This window comes from Bombina bombina, chromosome 4, assembly GCF_027579735.1.
Source record: "Bombina bombina isolate aBomBom1 chromosome 4, aBomBom1.pri, whole genome shotgun sequence".
In the NCBI taxonomy this organism is placed as follows: domain Eukaryota; kingdom Metazoa; phylum Chordata; class Amphibia; order Anura; family Bombinatoridae; genus Bombina; species Bombina bombina.
The window spans coordinates 950,599,495-950,618,400 of record NC_069502.1 but is presented as its reverse complement, the minus strand read 5'-3'; positions in this window follow the sequence as shown (position 1 = coordinate 950,618,400).

Genomic DNA, 18,906 nt, shown 5'->3' with positions numbered 1-18,906 from the left:
TTGCTGTTTCTTCAACAAAGGATACAAAATGAATGAAGCAAATTTGATAATAGAAGTACATTAGAATGTTGTTTAAAATTCTATGTTCTATCTTAATCATGAAAGATCATTTCGGGATTTATGTCCTTTTAAATTTAATCTCCCTTTAAATCTTTTTCTGACATCCATGAGTATTTTCAAACTTCCTATAATATACAGGTTCCCTAGTTAAATATTTACCCTACTAGTAGTACTATACACAATAGGCCCAGCGTGTACTTTCAGATGACTTCATTTTCTTATCAGTACACATCAGCATGTTTGTATATTTCTGGAATGATCAAATAGTATTTCACAATGGGTGATATTCTCAAATTCAAAATAATGATTTAAAAAAAACAAAAAAAAAACTTCAACTTTAAATTTACATGTATAGTCTTTGTATCTTAATAAACATTTTGGAAACATAAGTAGTTCCTACATGACTTACAATTATATTAATTATATTAACCGTATCAACATATTTTTCTTTTATCTGACAGAGGAACTTTTAAGGTTATGTTCTACATTAGCATAAAGTGAACAAAGTGTTCCACCACGTCAAGGAAACACTCCTGCAAAGGTTCTTTTTTTTCTTTTTTATATTATCCGACAGCAGCCCATCCCAGCCTTGTAAACAACACCACCAGCAGCTGAGTCACCTTTGAAAAAAAACTGATTATTAAAAAAAAAAATTATCTTATTAACTTTAACACCCAACTGTTGACAATGATTTAATTTTATGTCGCAAACACAATTTGGTGTTAAAGTAATGGTAAACATTGATCAAACACTTTTCAAAATGTAAAATAAAGTAGTAAATGGTCAATACTGGTTCACTTTTAAAAACGCTATAATTACTTCCTAATCTTACTTTTGTTTATGCTCTTGAAATAACCACTGGCCGCCTCAGTGCTGACGTTTTTTTTCTTCACATTAACAGGCGGGTGGTGCAGCCAATAGCAAGTGTTATTGCAGTTGCCGTGATATTTCATTTTATCAACAAGCAGTAGCAAGAGAGCTTACTGTTATAGAAATCCATAGGGCAGGTGGTACACGAGCTATTGACTGCACCACCACAAATTCAGCAATGAGGTAGTGGGGGGGTTATTACAAGAGCATAAATGAACATAAAATTATAAGGAAAATATAGCATTTTTAAAGGTGAAATGGTTCACCTACTCTTATTTTATATTTTAAGAACTATTTTGATCAAAATTTACCATCCCATTTTAACGTATTCATTACAAAATAAAATGGTAAAATACAGCACATAGAAAATGGATGTTACCAGTAAACTGTTTATTCTACTCTTTTGAGAGATTTGCAGCTAGATTAAGAGTTTAGCGTTATGAGTGAAAAAGCATTGTTATGCTTCATAACGCTGCTTTTTCCTTAATGCCGCTATTACAAGTCTTGTAGGTATAGGTGTACCGCACAACTTTTTGGCCGTCACGCAACATCAGTACCGCACTTTTTAAAAAGTCCTTTTTCAATAGGACTTCCATAGCGCCGGTATTACAAGTTTGCCTGGGAGGCCAAAAAGGGAGCGGTACACCCTATACTGACAAGATCCGTACCGCCATTTAAAGTCAGTAGTTATGAGTTTTACGTTACAAAGCTGTAGCATAAAACTCATAACTAAAGTGTTAAAAAGTACACTAACACCCATAAAATACCTATTAACCCCTTAACAAGGCCCTCCCGCATCGCAAACACTATAATAAATTAATTAACCCCTAATTTGCCGCACCAGAAATCGCCGCCACTTAAAAAATGTATTAAGCCCTATTCCGCCGCTCCCCGACATAGTCGCCACTATAATAAAGGTATTATCCCCTAAACCGCCGCCCTCCCGCATCGCAAACACTATTTAAATATTATTAACACCTAATCTGCCATCCACCCACACTGCTGCTATAATAAACCTATTAACCCCTAAACCGCCACCCTCTCGCATCACTACATAACTATATTAACCCATAAGTCTAACCCTAACATAACCCTAACCCTAACCCTAACTCCCCCTAACTTAAATATAATTAAAATTAATCTAAATAAAACTTACAATTATTACCTTAATAACCTATTTAAAACTAAATACAAACTTACCTGTAAAATAAAACCTAAGATAGCTACAAAATAACTAATAGTTACATTGTAGCTAGCTTAGGTTTTATTTTTATTTCACAGGTAAGTTTGTATTTATTTTAACTAGGTAGACTAGTTAGTAAATAGTTATTAACTATTTACTAACTACCTAGTTAAAATTAATACAAAGTTACCTGTAAAATAAAACCTAACCTACCTTAGACTAAAAACTAAGATTACAATAAAATAAAAAATTTAAATTAATCAAATACAATTATCTAAATTACAAAAAAATAAACACTAAATTACACAAAATATAAAACGAAATTATTAAAAATAAAAACGAATTACTCCTAATCTAATAGCCCTATCAAAATAAAAAAGCTCCCCCAAAATAAAAAAAACCCTAGCCTACACTAAACTGCCAATTTTGTGGGGAATTGCCCCAAAGAAATCAGCTCTTTTACCTGTAAAAAAAAATACAAACACCCCTCAACAGTAAAACCCACCACCCACACAACCAAACCCCCCAAATAAAAACCTTTCTAAACCTTAGCTAACCATTGCCCTGAAAAGGGCATTTGGATAGGCATTGCCCTTAAAAGGGCAAAAACCCACCCAATAAACCCTTAAAAAAAACTAACACTAACCCCGGACGATCCACTTACAGTTTTCGAAGACCGGACATCCATCATCATCCAGGCGGCAGAAGTCTTCATCCAAGCGGGCAGAAGTCCTCATCGAAGCCGGCAGAAGTCTTCATCCAAGCGGGTAGAAGTCTTCATCCTGACGGCATCTTCTATCTTCATCCATCCTGTGCGGAGCGGGTCCATCTTCAAGACATCCGGCGCGGAGCATCCTCTTCTTCTGATCGCCACTGTAGAATGGTGTTTCCCTTTAAGTGACGTCATCCAAGATGGCAACCCTTACATTATGATTAGCTGATAGAATTCTATCAGCCAATAGGAATTAAAGGTGAAAAAATCCTATTGGCTTTTTCAATCAGCCAATAGGATTGAGCTCGCATTCTATTGGCTATCCCAATCAGCCAATAGAATGCAAGCTCATTCCTATTGGCTGATTGGTTCTGCCAATAGGATGAAAGATCAATCCTATTGGCTGATTGCAACATCCAATAAAAAAATTTCACCTTTAATTCCTATTGGCTGATAGAATTCTATCAGCCAATCAGAATGTAAGGGACGCCATCTTGGATGATGTCACTTAAAAGGAGACTTCATTCTACAGTGGCGATCAGAAGAAGAGGATTCTCCGCGCCAGATGTCTTGAAGATGGACCCGCTCTGCACCGGATGGATGAAGATAGAAGATGCCGTCTGGATGAAGACTTCTGCCTGCTTGGATGAAGGGGTTAGTGTTAGTTTTTTTTAAGGGTTTATTGGTGGGTTTTATTTTTTGAGTAGGGTTTTGGGCAATGTAAAATAACTAAATGCCCTTTTAAGGGCAATGCCCATCCAAATGCACTTTTCAGGGCAATGGTTAGTGGGTTTTACTGTTGGAGGATGTTTGTATTTTTTTTTTTACAGGTAAAAGAGCTGATTTCTTTGGGACAATGCCCTGCAAAAGGCCCTTTTAAGGGCTATTGGCAGTTTAGTGTAGGCTAGTGTTTTTTATTTGGGGGGGGGGGGGCTTTTTATTTTTATAGGGCTATTAGATTAAGAGTAATTTGTTTTTATTTTTGATCATTTCGTTTTTTTTAATTTTGTGTAATTTAGTGTTTATTTTTTTTGTAATTTAGATAATTGTATTTGATTAATTACATTTTTTTATTTTATTGTAATGTTAGTTTTTAGTGTAAGGCAGGTTAGGTTTTATTTTACAGGTAACTTTGTATTTATTTTAACTAGGTAGTTAGTAAACAGTTAATAACTATTTACTAACTAGTCTACCTAGTTAAATTAAATACAAACTTACCTGTAAATAAAAATAAAACCTAAGCTAGCTACAATGTAACTATTAGTTATTTTGTAGCTAGCTTAGGTTTTATTTTACAGGGAAGTATGTATTTAGTTTTAAATAGGTTATTTAGGTAATAATTGTAAGTTTTATTTAGATTTATTCTAATTATATATAAGTTAGGGGGTGTTAGGGTGAGGTTCAGGGTTACGTTAGGGTTAGACATGCTTAGGGTTAGGTTTACATTAGGGTTAGGTTTAGGGGTTAATATATTAATGTAATGTTAGTGATGTTGGAGGTCAGAGGTTTAGGGGTTAATAACTTTAGTATAGTGGCGTTGACATTGGGGCGGCAGATTAGGGGTTAATAATTGTATTTAGGTTGCGGCGATGTCGGGGCGGCAGATTAGGGGTGTTTAGATGTGGTTTTTATGTTAGGGTGTTAGGTTTAAACATAACTTTTTCTTGCCCCATAGACATCAATGGGGCTGCATTACGGAGCTTTTGCTTCCGCGATTGCAGGTGTTAGGCTTTTTTTTAGCCGACTATCCCATTGATGTCTACGGGGAAATCGTGCACGAGCACGTCAAAACACTGCTTGTATTTGGGTGCGGTATGGAGCTCAATGCCACCATATCACCCGCACAAGTCAGGTTTTTCAAAACCTGTAATAGTAACGCTATAGGGAGGTGAAATACCTCTGCTTTTGTGGCGGTCGTTAATTTCCCTATAGCGCTCAAAACTCGTAATCTAGCTGTATATTTGTTATGAGGACCATAAAACAAAGACATATAAGAAGCAATATGATGTAGTGTAATCTTTTGCATTTAAAACACAATATCCCTCTGTACAATTGAGTTTAAAGGAAGATAGAAGTCAACATTAAAAAGAAAAGCTTTCCAATTAATTTTGCAAACCAAATTTTCCTCTTTCTCTTAGTATCCTTTGCTAAAACTGGATCCCTTTCTATGAGAACATACTGAGGGTAGGCTCAGGAGCATGTGTTTGCCTTGAGCACTATATGTGTAACACTGGGCTAAATGCTCACTAGGCTGCAGAGCAGACTCCTCGTTCAGGAAAGATCATATTGAAATTTATTAAAGGGACACTGAACCCATTTTTTTCTTTCGTGATTCAGACAGAGCATGCAATTTTAAGCAACTTTCTAATTTACTTATATTATCAATTTTTCTTCATTTTCTTTGTATCTTTATTTGAAAAAGTAGGAATGTAAACTTACGCTGCCATTAAAAAACCAATGGTCGAATATTCGGCGGGACTTCCGTTGGAGGAGGAGCTCTCGCTGCACGCTGCTCATGTTTCAGCGGCTTTAGAGGGCCGAATCAAGACCCAAAATCGCTCTCCTATCGAATTGGCCCCCGGCCGTACCCACACCGGCTTTTTGGGCCACTATTTTGTTGCACAGACCCGTTGCAGCTTACGGCGGAAGTTCCAAAATTGCGGAGACGCTGCTACCCGTGCTCAGGGAAAAACCTGGGATTCGCCTCTGTGACCAAGATAGAAGACTACCTGAGTATAACACAGCGGGCTGTCCTCTCAACCTCTACTTACCTCTGGAAATCTGCTGGGAGCGTCGCTGAAGGGCAAAAGGAAGAAAGAATACCTGCGCCCTCCTGGTAGGGCGAAGCAGGTTGGAGTTGTCGGCACTTTCCGAAGCATTCGGGTGATTGGCCCATGTCAGTGGTGGAGGGATTCGTGAGTGTCATCGTTTTCCCGCCGGCCCTTCAGCAGAGACGCACCGGTCTGGCGTCAGTATCGTCTGACACGCTGCATTGAGTATCGGATCTGTCTAAGCTCCAGTAACAGAGAGGAAGAGAGGCCCCGGCAGCAAGTATCATACCCACAGACACTTCATGGAAAGTTGGTAAAGTGAAATTGGGGTATCTCAGTGCTCTTGGTCATATGGTTTGGCAACTCCCCTGAATCACCGGTATGTAAACGTTACCTATTTGGAGAAACTTTGGGACTGTGCAATACGTCCAGATTAGTTACAAACCTGTTGTGCTGCTAAGAGGCTGCATTTATAAATGATCTATGGGTTTTCCTTTTGTCTCTTCTCCCTTTGCTTCTCTGTGTCATTGGTATTGTGAATATACATTACAGTGTTATATGTTGTATCTAAGAATAAGTTTAGGATTTTCTTTCTAATCTCTCAAAGAATATTAGAAGGGTATTATCAAATATTTACAAGGTTTTGTACTGTGCTAGCTGTTTTTTCTGTGTCTCTGGCGATATACACTATTAGAGGACTTTTTATAATTAGGTTACCCCCTACATAGAGTCATATAGAGTTGGTTTTCTTTTCACTTATTGGTTAAGAAATCTCTTAATTTCACTGTCATCCAAGGAAGAGAAAAGAAAAAAATAAATAAAAGAAAATATACCTCCCCTCTTCTTTGGGATAAACTTATAACATATTTATATCCTATCTACACTTTACCTTTTATAAATAGTTACACAAGTAAAGTCAATACTAGACTAATCTAATAAGTATCTAACACACACAAAAAAAAAAAAAGAAAACGTTTGTTATCTTTTGTTACACTTTGAGAACACAATATATTTTTTTATTTTCCACTTACGGCCATATTATATGGTCGATGTTTGTTCCACTTAAAATATAAGTGTTTCATCACAGTTTGATTGTATTTCAAGTTGTATATTGGCACTTTGTTTCCCATTTTTGCTTATGGAAAAATACTTTACACAAGTTAACCAACACTCTATGAAAATGCCGGCTAAATCAAGAAACAGAAAAAATAAGGGGGCAGATGTGAGTTCCGATTTTTCTGAAACTCCGTCTATTAATATTGATAACCAGACCCTAGTACTACAACTTAGTAATTTATTTTCACCTCAGTTCAAAATAATTAAAAAAGAGTTAAATGGTATTTCAATAGAACTTAATACTCTTAACACAGAAGTGAAACAGTTTGCCACTAGATTGACAGAGGCAGAAGACAGGATATCCGATTTAGAGGCTGTAATTAATAAACAAGAAAGTTTGCTAACTAAACAACAAGCTAAAATCCAAAATATTGAGGCGCGTCTAGAAGAACAAGAGGATCGTTCTAGACGTAATAATATTAGAGTAGTAGGTATCCCTGAAACCTCAGAATATGACAATCTGATTGAATTCACTTCACTAACTCTGCCTCAAGCTTTAGGATTTCCTCCGCAAACTTTACCCTTATCTATTGAGAGAGCACACAGATTAGGACCAAAGAGATATTCTGAAAATTGTATAGTTAGAGACAGGGTTTGTATATTTAAACTCGAAATGTTAAGATTATATAGGAAATCTGAAATTTTTACTATCAATGGAAAAAAAATTGTTTCAAGATTTCTCTAACGAGACAGTACAAAAAAGGAAAGTTATGTCAGCTGTATGCACATTAATGATAAACAAAGGAATGAAAGCACGTATGATCTACCCTGCTAATATCATAGTAGATGAGAATGGTAATAAGATTGTTTTTTCTGAAGCTGCTAAAGTACGAGAGTATATGGAGTCTAGAGAGGGATAGAGGATACTAATTGGTAGTAGTTCGTGATTTCTAAGATAGAACAAGCTTCATTATGTAGCAGAAATGTATAATGAAGCAAGAATGTTTAAATTGTTGTTATTTCCTTTTTACTCCAGTATGTTTCCCCCCCCCCCCCTTTTCTTTTCTTCTTCTTGGGTGCGGTTTTCTTCTTTTTTTTTTTTTTTATCTCTCTCTTCTCCTCTTTTCCCCTCTCCGACTCCTCTCCCCCGCTTCTGTCAGGCCTGGTAATGAGGGTGAAATATTGCTCCCCATATCCCATATCTAGGTTGGAGTTTAATGACAGATTTCCTTTCAGGCTTTGCCATTTTAAATAATCTGGTTTATGATATAGATACAAGAGCGTAGGTTTTGGGTTAAATGGTTAAGTGAGATATTGAATGTTTTCGTCTTTTTAGGTTTTCGAGATTTGATTAAAATTTTATTCTTCTTTTAATTATGACTGATTTTAATAGCGAATTTGAAGATCCTTTCGTGGAATGTGGGGGGTATTACTAACTCTGCAAAGTGAAAACTTGTAATTAAAAAACTAGGTTCTCAAAAACCCAGCATTGTATTTTTACAAGAAACTCATTTAAAAAATTCTGAGATCTTGAAATTGCGATCCAGATGGGTAGGAGAGGTATTAGCGACTCCGTGTAAAAATAGGAAAGCAGGGGTGGCCTTATTGATAAATAAGAACCTAACATATCAAATTATACAGAGCGATATAGACCCAGAGGCAAGATTTATGATAGTACAAATTTTAATTAATGGGTTTAGGTTTGTCTTATGTAATATATATGCACCAAATACATTTTCTAAAGTATTCTGGGAAAATTAAATTATTTCCTTTTGTAGCAGATAAAATGATAATAGGAGGGGATTTCAATCTTTCACTTTGCCCTGCGATTGATAGATTTTCCAAAAAAAATATGGTCCTATATAATAAACAAGCTAAATTTATGGAAAAGTTCTGTTATCAATTAAAATTAATTGACATCTGTAGACTTTATAATCCTGATCAACGCATATTTACATGTGAATCTAAAACATTTAAGACATTCTCTAGAATCGATTTTATTCTAGTAACAGAATGTTTATCATTGCAAAAAATGCAGGCTGAAATCGGTGAGATAGTCATTTCGGACCATGCAATTGTCTCATTGTCATTCCACTCTCCTTCAAATCTTGCAAAAGGTAATATAAATTTTGTCTTTCCGCGGTATATATATAAAAATATGAAATTTATTTTATGGTTAAAACAGAAATGGAAAGATTATTGCACATATAACATCTCTTATTTTCATAAAATTGAAAATTTTTGGGAAGCCTCTAAGGCATTTCTAAGGGATGATATAAAGGCTTATATGTGCAAAAAGAAAAAGAAAGATAGTATGAGAGAAGTTCAATTGGCCAATCAAGTCAGAAATAGTTATAAAAAATATGTTATGGATCCAAATCGTACTCATTGGGAGAGTTATTCTAGTGCCAGAGAAGAAAGAGATATATTTATTAAACAAAAATCTTTAGAGGAGGAGACCAAACTTAACTTACGTTATAAGGGTTATTATGGATGCTCCGCCAAACATTTGGCGAACTTAATTAGAAGTAGGAAAAAGAAAAATTATATTTTATCAATTAAAGACCAAGGTAACAGATATACTGAAGTGACAGATATCAATGAGTTTTTTTTTTTCATATTATAAGAATTTATATACCCAGACTAGTAACCATAGTCAGAATCAAAAGAAATTCTGGGCCCAAATAAAAATCCCTCAAGTAACAGATGATCTCCTTGATTACTTGAACGCCCCCATTTCGTTGGAAGAGATAGGGGATGCAATTGATAAATCCAAGTTAAATAAAGCACCTGGTCCTGACTCTCTCCCCGCAGAATACTATAAAATATTAGCGGAAGAGATTAAGCCTACTTTGGAAAAACTTTTTAATAACTACTTTATGTGTAATAGCCCATTTTCAGAATTCTTCTCAGCCGCTTATATCTCATTAATTCCTAAAAAAGATAAAGACTTAGAAGATCCAGCCTCATACAGACCCATATCTGTACTTAACGCAGACTATAAGATACTAACTTCCATCCTAGCGTCTAGATTAATGAAATGCCTTGATAAAATTATACACCAAGATCAAAATGGATTTATGGTCTCAAGAAATTCATCAAAAAATATACGGAAAATTGTTACCCTTATAGACTATATATGGAATTTAAATAAAGATATTAGTAATTGTTTTAAACACGATATTACGCTATTAACATTGGATGCAGTAAAGGCATTCGATTCGATAGAATGGGACTACTTATTTCAGACACTTGAAAGATTTGGTTTTAAAAACCAATTTTTTCAATTTGTCCGTAATTTATATCAATCTCCTATTTCCTATCTTTTGATAAATGACACCTTAACTCCTGGTATAAGATTGCAAAAAGGTACTAGGCAAGGTTGCCCTTTATCTCCCCTTCTCTTCAATCTGGCACTAGAACCTCTCGCTATATGGCTAAGGGAAGTGATGGAAGGGCTTAATTTTGGTAATACTTCTTTGAAGACCCTACTGTATGCTGACGACTTGTTAATCTTTCTTCATAATACATCTTTATCTATCCCTATAATCTTGGACTCTTTGAAGCTCTTTAGTTCATTTTTCGGTTACAAAGTACATTTTCATAAAAGTGAATTGATATGGATTTATAAATCTAAGAATAAGATAATTAATACTCCGTTCAAAGAAGTTGAAACATTAAGATATTTAGGGATCTTTTTACATAGAAATCCTGAAAAATGGTATGATCTTAATTTTCATCTATTACTACAGAAAATCCAATGAGATCTGAAATTGTGGGCCCCATTTCCTTTATCAATCACAGCTAAAGTCAATCTTATTAAGACAATTATTTTTCCTCGTTTGCTTTTCCCTTTGCAAAATTTACCTCTATTATTGACCAAAACCGACTTACGTAAATTAGATGCAAAATGTTCTCAATTTATCTGGCACAGTAAGAAAAAATTGTGTATTGCGCTGGGAAAGTTGATGCATTCATGAGAAGCGGCTGGCTTAGCATTACCTGATATTAAGCTTTATAATATTGCCGCTCTAGGGAAAATTGCGGTAGATTGGCTGGCTGAAACAAATTGGTTTTCATCTAAAGAAATGGAGAGCTTTATGGTTTTTCCTTTCTCTCTTAAAGCTTTATTGCATATAAAATTGAAAGAACTTCCCAGTAATATTAAGAGTCTAATCTCAGTTAAAAATATAATTTCTGCCTGGCAAAATCTATGTACCTTTATAGGTGCAGAATACACTTTTTCAGACTATCTGCCTTTACTGGGTAATCCGGAGTTTTCCCCTGGGATCAATCAGAAAGTATTTAGAAGTTGGGTTAATAAGGGTCTCAAGGTAGTCCACCAATTCTTTACAGAAGATGGACAAATAAAAGCGTTTGATAATTTAAGATATCAGTTTGATCTACCAAATAATAACTTTTATGCCTATCTGCAAATTTATCATTTCATAAAATCTAAGAACTGGAATGGCTGTGAGGCAGTTGCATGGTCTGTGCTGAGATCTAGTATTATCATCTCTAAAATTAAATCACCTTCAATTTCACTACTATATAGTATCATGTTGGCTAAACAAAGTGATTCTCTGTTGGAAAGTCTTAACGTAAAATGGAGACCAGCGATTCCAAGGGTTGATCAAGAAAAAATAAGAAATAGTTGTAAATTCGTTAATAAACTTCGAATACCAATGAGTTGGAAAGAGAGTCATATGAAATTAGTGCATAACTTTTATTACACACCTTTGAAAATGTCTAAAATATATTCTAATTTAACCTTTTCATGTCCACGTTGTCTTTACATTAATGCAGACATTTTACATATGTTTGTATCCTGCCCTAGGATTGATCAGTTCTGGAAAAAGGTAGCTTTTTGGTTTAATAGGTTGTATGGAACAAATATCTATTTTGACGCAGGCACTTTTTTTTCTTGATCATACCAGCTGTGAGACTTCTTTACAAAAAAAAAGTCTAAATGTAATTATTCTTCTTGTTAGACATCTTATACTCATGAATTGGAAAGCCAAAAAGATGCCAGGTTTCTCAGCATTTATTAAAGAAATCCAAATGCAAATAATTTTTGAATCCTTCCATTTGAGTGAAGCAGGTGAAAGGGAAGTTAGGAAGTTTTTATTAAAATGGCTACCAATAATTAAGATATATTCGGAAGGAGTTCAAAAAACTATTTTATATCCATTTTTAAGTTCAGATAGTTTTTGTGACCTGGTACTATTAGGTGATTTCTCAGCAGACTGGATTAGGGGTTATAGAGATCCATAATATCATGATACCGAACTGAAATAATGAGGATACAGCCCGGACACTCGACGAGGGGATGAGGAGAAGGGGAGGGGAGTTTTGGATGCGGGGTGTCCTTTTTTTTTCTCTCTCTCTTTTTCTCTTTTTTCTTTTTCTTTTTTTCTTTCTATTTCTTTAACTTCAACATTTAGTTTTTAGGCTAATAATAAAATATGCCATAAGTGTTAAAAGCAGAATTTGCTACGTTTATTTCCTAATAAGGTCAAGAGAAAGTGGATAAAATATATTCTTGTATATTCTTGTATAACGTTTTTGTTTTTATTATGGATTTTTTTTTTTCCTTTTGTCTTGTTGAATCCACTGAGACGACGCCCTGCGTGGTGTCTGAATTATTGTAATATGTATATTTCATTACACTTTGGGCTTGTATAAATAAATATTTTTTAAAAAAAGGAATGTAAACTTACAAGCCAGTCCATTTTTGGTTCAGCACCCTGTATAGCGCTTGCTGATTGGTGCCTGCATTTAGCAACCAATAAGCAAGTGCTACCGAGGTGCTGAACTAAAGATGGGCCGGCTCGTAATCTTACATTACTGCTTTTTCAAATAAAGATACCAAGAGAATGAAAAAAATGATAGTAGGAGTAAATTAAAAAGTTGCTTAAAATTGCATGCTCTGTCTAAATCATGAAAGAAAAAATTTGGGTTCAGTGTCCCTTTAAGGCTTGTTTTATTTATCTTTTCCAGCCTATCCCCAGGGTTGCATTCCTGCCATTTAAGTAAACACCTTAATTACAAAACATTTCTGTTGTGTTGCTATAAAATAAAATGTCAGCAAAGTCCTAATGTTTTTAAAACAAATTAAAAGCCTTTCTACTGCAATTATTTATTAATATCCAAACTTCACCCATCATTTGCTTTATTTGAAGGAGCTAACTGGGCTTTAGTCCACAGACGACAAGGCTAGCCACTGTCAAAATGTTAGTATAAAATGCATTGTTTTCCAGTTGTTATCTGATAAAGTCACTTAGGGGAATATATGTAGCAGAGTTAGCCTTGAGAAATCAGCAGGGTGTGTTTAAAGTTCTGAGAATTAGAAATGGCTCAATTTTCAAAGCTAAATTACATGAAAAGGGGGCAATAAATAATGAAAATATATTGCAAAGTTTCATTACACATACCAAAACATTTTATATAAACATCTCAAGGTGTTTACTGACCCTTTAAAGGGATACTAAACCCAATTATTTTATTCATGATTGAGATAGAGCATGGAATTGTAAGCAACTTTCTAATTAACTCCTATTATCAATTTTTCTTCGTTCTCTTGGTATCTTTATTTGAAAAAGCAGGAATAAAAGCTTAAAAGCCGGCCCATTTTTGGTTCAGCACCCTGGCAAGTGCTACCCAGGTGCTCACACACTCCATGCCACTCACACATAAGCCATGTCACACTCACACCATGCCACACATACACCATTCAGCACACACACATACACCATGCCATACACAACATTCAATGCTCACACATATCATGACACTCACACATCAGCCATGTCACACACACATATATATACCTGTATATATTTATATATATATATATATACATATACATTACATACACACACATACAGTATATATATATATATATATTTATATATATATATATATATATATATGTGTGTGTATATCTAAACACACTGTAATAAAAAAATCAGATGCCTACCTGGATCAGGTGTTGGTGAGACTGATGTTGCCAGCTCAGCTGTGGTCTGCAACTCAGGATGCCTCCTCTATGTGCCTCAGGGAGTCCCTTTCTTCAAGTTCCCCCTTTTACCCCCTGATTGCGGCCCCGTTTCATGCCTTTTTAAAGCTGACATGGATGCCTTGTTTTTATTTTTCTTCTTCTACTTTTTTGAAGGTTTCTGTTATGCATTTGTCAGACTAGACTGTTTATAGAGGCTTTATTTGTTTTCCTTTTCATTAGTTTATGTAGTAATGTTTTACAGGCGTTTTTGTGATGGCGGTATTCTTGATAATGCAGCAAGAAGTTAAAGGGACATTAAACACTAAATAAATGCTAGATAGAATGATGCATTCAAAGAAAAGATTAGTCTGAGAATAACATGTAGCTGTATTTTATAAACTTTCAATAGCTGTTTAAATATTGACAAAATAAGTGTAAAGGTTTAGTATCTATAAAACAATGGGAGCTGCCATGTTGTAACTTAGGTTACCTCCTCTGCTGTGGCCAATTAGGGACAGTTTTAAATAGGTCACTAGAGTGTGCAGCCAATGGCTGTGTGGAATATAAAATATTTCTAACAGGAACTGAAAAGCTCACAATTTCAAAATGGAATTACAGAAAAAGGGGACAAAATAAATAATGAAAGTATATTACAGAATTTTTTTTATATATACAATTTATCATTTTATATTACCATCTCAAAGTGTTTAATGTCCCTTTAACAATTGCGAAATAGAAGCGGTTCCATTGATTTTAATGGAGCTGAACTCACCCCTGGCTGCTCTGATGAGCGGCAATTTTTTCACCAAGATATTATTTCACAAACACATTTTATCTCATCTAGGTCATTGTTACTAATATTGTTGCAAACACTGATGCAATATAGCGCTCAAGGCACATGCATGCGCATAGACTTACCTCGGTATGCTCTCTTTTAGAGGTGCTATGTTTTAACAAAGGATACAGATAGAAAAAGGAATTAATATGAATTTTAATAATATGCTCTATCTAAATTATAAAAGTTTAAATTTATTTTTAAAGAACCATTAAATACAGTAGAATTGCATAAACCACAAATGTACAGTAAAGACTATGCGGTATATTTATGAATCATGCTGCTTATTCCGCGCGAGCCTTCTGTAAGTTAAGAAGCAGCGTTCTTAAAGTGATGGTAAATTTGCCTCCAGAACTTCACATATTCTGAAAGCTCTTCTCCTAACTAGCATATTGATATCCTTATTTGGTTCCAAAGTCAAATCAAATGTACTTTTAATACTCAGCGTTTTTGTCAGGCTATAATACCTCGTTTAATGCAGCCTCTCTCAACAATTTTGCTTAGGCTTCTTTGACTGACAGCTCTTTCAGCCAATCAGAGCCTCACCATGCGCCCCATGTAAATTAATCATAGCACGCTCCATGCTTGGAAACCTGCCTAGAAGTTGAACTGCAGCACACGCAACTCCCTAATTTCATTTTATTTTTAATTTTTAAATATTTGATTTTTTGACATTTTTTCACCATTTTATCACATATTTTTCAGGATTTTTTTGCATATTTTTTTATATTTTTCACTTACTTTGATAAGGAACTCACTATCCCTCAAGGATCTGCCTTTATTTATCCCTACTTTTTAGATTAAGGAGATAATCATAACTGGACAATCTTAATCACAATTGTAACCAATTGTATATGCAGGACTATACTGCACTGTACCCACTTTATTTTAATCGCATGGATCCATGTTTCTGTTTTTAACTGTATGTGTTTATGTATGTTATTTTTAATGTTGGTAATTAAATGATACAATTTTAAGTATATTTCCTTAGCCTTGTATATTAGGTGCTCCTTAGATCTTGATTAATTTGAACTGTATATGCTTAGGGTTAGCTAGGTACCCTCACTTTTAGGATATAGAAGGAATTATATTGGTTGAAGCGCTGTGAGATATTTGGTTATCATCGTCTATGGACTAAAGCCCAGATCGGTCCCTCTAAATTACACAAATGGTGGGTGGAGTTTGGCTATTGAAAAGTAATTGCAGTAAAAAGTATGTTAATTTGTTTTAAAAACATTAAAGGGACAGTCAAGTCCAAAAAACTGTCATGATTTAAATAGGAAATTTAATTTTAAACAACTTTCCAATTTACTTTATTCACCAATTTTGCTTTGTTCTCTTGGTATTCTTAGTTGAAAGCTAAACCTAGGAGGTTCATATGCTAATTTCTTAGACCTTGAAGACAGCCTCTAATCTGAATGCATTTTGACCACTAGAGGGCATTAGTTTATGTGTTTCATATAGATAACATTGAGCTCATGCACGTAAAGTTACCCCTGGAGTGAGCACTGATTGGCTAAAATGCAAGTCTGTCAAAAGAACTGAAATAAGGGGGGCAGTTTGCAGAAGCTTGGATACAAGGTAATTACAGAGGTAAAAAGTGTATTTCTATAACAGTGTTGGCTATGCAAAACTGGGGAATGGGTAATAAAGGGATTTTTTTTTGTTTTCATGTTTGTTCCCGTTATGTTTGGTGTTGTCTGTTTCTTTTTGTCGCTTAGCTTATCGTTGTCAGGTTATAAAATTATAAAATCCCCTGTACCAAGGTGCATAGATAAATATGTTAGATGGTATACCAATGTATTGAAGATTTCTGTAGTTTACAATGTGGAAAGTATTTTTCTGTTCTCTAAATGATTTTGTTCATGGCCCTTTCTTCTATGCCACTTCTGAATTGATCCGATAAATTGTTCACCCTGCGTGGTGAGTAACAGATATTAATTGTATTGTTTGTACCTGGTACTGGTTGTAAATAAATATTTAAAATAAATAAATAAATAATGGGATTATCTTTCTTTTTAAACAACAAAAATTCTGGTGTTGACTGTCCCTTTAAGACGGGGTTGATATGTTATTTTATAGCAACACAACAGAAATGGCTTGTAATTACAAGGTGCTTACTGTCCTGTTAAGTGAAAAAACTCATGATGGCGTTTATATCCTAATTTAAACTAATAAACTGAAATCAGGGAAATTCTGATTTCAGCTTAAAGTGCCAGTAAATGTTGGAGCACAAACAGATACAAATAATTGTAAATATAATATAATTGTAATATTTGTAAAAATAAAGTTATATATATTTCAAATGACCAAAAACGTTCATTATATAAATGCAATCTCGCCGCCCATCGAGTCGATCCTGCAGTGGGGGTGTAATCTAGGCTCACAGTCCATCCCATGGGAAGGGATAATCAAGCCCCTAGAACTCCCATTTATGCAAATTCACAGTCTATTTCCAGGCAAGTGATTCTCGCCGTAAATTCAAACTGCGCATGCGCAATACCTGCACTAGAGCGTAATGCTAGAGTTCCTGTGGAGCTTGATATTGCGCATGCCCAATGAGTCTCCAACAAGCCCTGTCAATCAAGGAACGCGTGCCCTTGACACTCAAGGAGCTGTGCGGTCGATTCATAGGGGATAGATTAGGAAGATGCAGCTTAAAAAAAATTATTTACATTACTGGCATTGGGCGGCCAGAGTTCAGAACATGAAAGTGAGTTTCGTTAAGATTTTAAGAACGATCTACAATGTTTGCAAAGGTGTTATACAGCCAGATCGTTATATTTATATGCGGCATTTAGAAATATTTAAAGAAAAAAGCTAAGTTTACTGTCCCTTTAATTGAAAAAGATATACAGCAAATAAACATGCACTGCACCCAATCAAATAAGATCAATCAAACTCATAACTTTCTATAGATACATAAAATCCTTCATACATAACTATTAACCTTGTCATTTTCAATTGAAGGGGTTAAAGGGACACTGAACCCAAAAAAAATTCTTTTGTGATTCAGATAGAGCATGCAATTTTAAGCAACTTTCTAATTTACTCCTATAATCAAATTGTCTTCATTCTCTTGGTATGTTTATTTGAAAAGCAAGAATGTAAGTTTAGATGCCGGCCCATTTTTGGTGAACAACTTGGGTTGTCCTTGCTGATTGGACATCACCAATAAACAAGTGCTGTCCATGGTTCTGAACCAAACATTTGCTGTCTCCTTAACTTAGATGTCTTCTTTTTCAAATAAAGATATCAAGAGAACGAAGAAAAATTGATAATAGAAGTAAATTAGAAAGTTGCTTAAAATGTCATGCTCTATCTAAATCATGAAAGAAAACATTTGGGTTCAGTGTCCCCTTAAATAATGTGGATCTCGCCAACAGCGGCAAGATCGCTCTATAGCCTGATACCTCCAGGAGTCGCACTATTGTAAGCCAAAAACCCTTAAAGGGACATGAAACCTAAAAATGTTCTTTCATGATTCAGATAGAGGATACATTTTAAAAAAAGTTTCCAGTTTACTTCTATTGTCAATTTTTTTCATTCTCTTCTTATTCTTTGTTGAACAGATATCTAGATAGGTAGCGGGCACATGTCTAGAGCACTACATGACAGGAAATAGTGCTGCCATCTAGTGCTCTTGCTAATGTATAACATTGCAAAACTGCTGCCATATATAGTGCTGCAGACACGTGCACACTCCTGAACTTACCTTCCTGCATTTCAACAAAGGATAACAAGAAAACAAAGAAAGTTTTATAATAGAAGTAAATTGGAAAGTTATTTAAAATTGTATGCTCTCTCTAAATCATGAAATAATAATTTGGGGCTTTATGTCCATTTAAAGGAACGGTCAAGTCTAAAATAAACTTTCATGATTCAGATAGGGCATGTAATTTTAAACAACTTTCCAATTTACTTTTACCATTAATTTTGCTTTGTTTTTTTGGTATTCTTACTTGAAAGCTAAACCTAGGTAGGCTCATGTGCTAATTTCTTAGACCTTGAAGGCCGCCTCTAATCTGAATGCATTTTTACCACTAGAGGGTGTTAGTTCATGTGTGTCATATAGATAACATTAAGCTCATGCACGTGAAGTTACCTAGAAATCAGCACTGATTGGCTAAAATACAAGTCTGTCAAAAGAACTGAAATAAGGGGGCAGTTTACAGAGGCATAGATACAAGGTAAAACGTGTATTATTATAACTGTGTTGGTTATGCAAAACTGAGGAATGGGTAATAAAGGGATTATCTATCTTTGTAAACAACAAAAAGACTGGTGTTGACTGTCCCTTTAAGGACACACAACATAAAAACCTAATACTGATAACTGAGAAAAGAATTTTGGGGAAAAAATCTCCAAAGGAATGTACACTTGGTTAGCACTCTGATTCCCTAATCTGGAATTATATCT